The sequence below is a fragment of the Protomyctophum bolini genome (assembly GCF_963924005.1).
Source record: "Protomyctophum bolini genome assembly, chromosome: 3".
In the NCBI taxonomy this organism is placed as follows: Eukaryota; Metazoa; Chordata; class Actinopteri; order Myctophiformes; family Myctophidae; genus Protomyctophum; species Protomyctophum bolini.
The window spans coordinates 1,208,483-1,212,999 of record NC_137864.1 but is presented as its reverse complement, the minus strand read 5'-3'; the positions used below and the strand labels follow the sequence as shown (position 1 = coordinate 1,212,999).

Below are 4,517 nucleotides of genomic sequence, written 5' to 3'. Positions count from 1 at the left end.
CGCTACAGTTTTCACACTGGCCTCTCACTCTGACCCGCTCTCTCTCTGGGCGTGCGACACTCTAAGTCGAGATTTTTGCTCAGACCACACACACTTTGAACTGCGATAGCGGGCAAACCGTGCAACGTATTCGAATTCCGTCTGAACCACGACAAAGACGATTGCCTCGTGTGCTGTTTGACGTTTAAATCGTGTTTCTACGTAACAGTATGCCAGAGTAATGTGGCTCCAAAGTAACGTGTCATTTTCTGTTTTTACCCGCGTTTCCTTTGCATGGGGCATTTTTCACGTCGTTTATTGCGAATTACGTCGGCACGGTAACTCGAAACGGAAAGAAAAGCACAAGCACACCATTCCCGGCCGAGCCGCACGTCTCGATGTATATATTGCGGGGCTTTGGTAAACCGTGCGGCCGGCCATAGCGGTCAAAGTTTCGTGTCTTGATTATTATTACGATTAAGTATTGGTTTCGGATTTCAACCTGTGTTTCTGCCATTGCATGGCAGGCACCCAGAATAATTCTGGGTGCCTGCCATGCAATGGCAGAAACACAGGTTGAAATCCGCAACCAATACTTAATTCTCCTCTTGCACAATGTAGTAGACGGGACTTCCTGGTTCTGTATCCCCCGTCTCTTCACTTCCGGCCCATCCACAGTGCATTGATTTCGCTGCATTTCTACGGACAATATTATTATTTTCTCGTCACTGGTAAATTCTGTAAGTACGTTTAAAATTTACTTTTATTTGTATGGTTCATTAATATACCTTTCGTTTTTATCGGAATTGTTTTATCGTGTGTTTATTTCCAAAAATGTGTTCATTCGAAATGATGTGGATTGCTACTAGGCGGTAGGCGGTACTAGGCGAATTGGCTGCTGTAGATTCTAAGGTAAACCTTTTATTATGCTACAATCTGTTTAATAAGCTAACGTTTGTTAAGTGTTTTTATCAGTGGTGTCTTTTAAGCTTTTGGGGCTTTATTTAATGTATAAATAAATATACATCAAAATAAACGTTTACTGTTAGAGCAAGGACCCGTTTGGGGAAGCACCCTATGATGGTTTAATTTGTTTGTGCATAATGCATATACAGCATATCATCATGAGACATCATCACGTTTGTTAGACCTAGACTCGTTTGATAATGACAAAGAACACGTTAGCAACATTAGCATCATCATCATGACATTTAGCATCACAGATTAGCTCCGTCTGAAGCCAATCTCTCATATAGCCATTAATAAACGGTTTGCATAATTACAGTACATTCAAGCACAACTCAATACAACAACTGTTAACTGTGAATTCAATCAATTCATCATAATGATAAATTATGTTTGTGTTTGTGATGTTTTATAATGTTATGCTAAATATGTTCAGTATGTCTGCTTTTTCCACCACTGCCTGCATCTGATCACAGATAAATGTATTTATCTGTACAAACACTCTGTACTTTATTATTATTTTTTCATATTATAAGGCCTACATACTCTTATTATTGCATGACAAAAGGTGAAATTGGGCTATCTACATGCTCACAAGTCACAATGCAATGTGGTCTTGTAGATATTTTTTTTATTATTCAAATATTAATAACCCTGTTTCTATGTGTAGGGACCCACAACCAGGTAGCCTTCATGATCATCTGACAAATACAGGAGGACAGTGTTGGCAGGTATGTTTTTTTTATTCATTTGTATTATTGTATCATACCACATCTGTCTGATCGGTGCAGTTATCCACTGGTCTCGCTCTCCTCTCCCAAACACACATCTTAATGAATTCCTGCCGTGCTTCTATGTACTCATATGTGTATTGGTCAAGACACTGTACCTAAAGAATGCAGCATTTTTGTGTCTGTGTTTCTCACAAAAGACTGATTCTTTATAAAATCTAATTGTCTATATGCGCCTCGTTTTTTGCTCCAGGATGAAGAAAGGCACTGTAAAGTATATGAAGAGGGCGTGTGGTTCTGCAGAGTTTTGCTCAGTCCCTCTTTGCTCTACATCAGCTTCAGTCTGTTCGCTCAGTTTCCATGCCATCCCAGCTAATGCTGAACTGAGGGCAAGGTGGCTTGTCAACATCAAAAGGGATGACTTCAAAGGAGCCACTGCCATTCCTAGAAAAATAATAGATTTTCAAAATATTGCATTCATGTGTGAAAGGTTTGATTTACAAGTATGTATCCAACTTCCAGCATACAAATGGAACCAAATTGATCAGTACAGGTCCATCCTATAATTTTACATCTTGACTTAGATCTTCATACACTTGTATAGCAGGAGTATGCATGCAGACAGATAAACAAACAGAACACAGAAAGCTTCCATATATGATACAATAATAATGAATAAAAAAACATACCTGCCAACACTGTCCTCCTGTATTTGTCAGATGATCATGAAGGCTACCTGGTTGTGGGTCCCTACACACAGAAACAGGGTTATTAATATTTGAATAATAAAAAAAAGATCTACAAGACCACATTGCATTGTGACTTGTGAGCATGTAGATAGCCCAATTTCACTTTTTGTCATGCAATAATAAGAGTATGTAGGCCTTATAATATGAAAAAATAATAATAAAGTACAGTGTTTGTACAGATAAATACATTTATCTGTGATCAGATGCAGGCAGTGGTGGAAAAAGCAGACATACTGAACATATTTGGCATAACATTATAAAACATCACAAACACAAACATAATTTATCATTATGATGAATTGATTGAATTCACAGTTAACAGTTGTTGTATTGAGTTGTGCTTGAATGTACTGTAATTATGCAAACCGTTTATTAATGGCTATATGAGAGATTGGCTTCAGACGGAGCTAATCTGTGATGCTAAATGTCATGATGATGATGCTAATGTTGCTAACGTGTTCTTTGTCATTATCAAACGAGTCTAGGTCTAACAAACGTGATGATGTCTCATGATGATATGCTGTATATGCATTATGCACAAACAAATTAAACCATCATAGGGTGCTTCCCCAAACGGGTCCTTGCTCTAACAGTAAACGTTTATTTTGATGTATATTTATTTATACATTAAATAAAGCCCCAAAAGCTTAAAAGACACCACTGATAAAAACACTTAACAAACGTTAGCTTATTAAACAGATTGTAGCATAATAAAAGGTTTACCTTAGAATCTACAGCAGCCAATTCGCCTAGTACCGCCTACCGCCTAGTAGCAATCCACATCATTTCGAATGAACACATTTTTGGAAATAAACACACGATAAAACAATTCCGATAAAAACGAAAGGTATATTAATGAACCATACAAATAAAAGTAAATTTTAAACGTACTTACAGAATTTACCAGTGACGAGAAAATAATAATATTGTCCGTAGAAATGCAGCGAAATCAATGCACTGTGGATGGGCCGGAAGTGAAGAGACGGGGGAGCCAGAACCAGGAAGTCCCGTCTACTACATTGTGCAAGAGGAGAATAATCGTCGTATTCAAGACACGAAACTTTGACGTCTATGGCCGGCCGCACGGTTTACCAAAGCCCCACAATATATACATCGAAACGTGCGGCTCGGCCGGGAATGGTGTGCTTGTGCTTTTCTTTCCGATTCGAGTTACCGTGCCGACGTAATTCGCAATAAACGACGCGAAAAATGCCCCATGCAAAGTCAATGGGGAAACGCGGGTAAAAACAGAAAACGACACGTTACTTTGGAGCCACATTGCTCTTGCACACTGTTACGTAGACACACGATTTAAACGTCAAACAGCAAAGGAGGCCATCGACTTTGTCCTGGTTGAGACGGAATTCGAATACGTTGCACGGTTTGCCCGCTATCGCAGTTCAAAGTGTGTGTGGTCTGAGCAAAAATCTCGACTTAGAGTGTCGCACGCCCAGAGAGAGAGCGGGTCAGAGTGAGAGGCCAATGTGAAAACTGTAGCGAAATTCTCCTAACAAATCGTTCTCACGGCCAAAATATTAACTTTACACGCATGGGTTTCGGTAATTTTGTAGCCACACTCGTCCTCTTTCACCCAATGTCACAACCACAGCCCAGATTCATATGGTACGCGAACTACAGCCCTGAAAGCGACAGGTGTACCATCATAATGTTTCATGAAACGCCATGTTAACTGCCTGAATGAGTCAGCATTTTTTTCATCACAAACACAATTTCTTAACTCGCTCTTATAACCACGTTTTTTATCGTACCAATACCACGATCGCACACGGCGTACCTCAATGTCTCGGGTCACTCACGGCGAAAACAAAAATCGCATTCAACTTTTACTTTTTGCGCTAGAGCAATTTGTTCGGACCGTATATCTGAACAAATTCAGCATAACAAAAAAAAGGAGTTCCCGTTCAGAATGGGTTAACTTTCAATAGTGGTGGCATTTGCATAGACTAGCCCAGCTGAAATTGATACATTGTTAATGATTCACCCTTCACACACGCGCGCACACAAACGCACACGCACGCACATGCACACATGTGCACGCACACACACACACATTGAAAGTCAATGAAGAAAA

At 39.7% G+C, this 4,517-nt stretch overlaps 1 long non-coding RNA gene across 1 annotated transcript; it reads left to right on the top strand.

Moving 5' to 3' along the window:
• The first annotated feature begins 644 nt into the window (after positions 1–644).
• LOC308313284 lies at positions 645–2,685 on the top strand. Its single transcript, XR_013963875.1, has 3 exons — positions 645–719; positions 1,616–1,676; positions 1,930–2,685. It is a non-coding gene; the product is annotated as an uncharacterized lncRNA (long non-coding RNA).
• Positions 2,686–4,517: the final 1,832 nt, after the last annotated feature.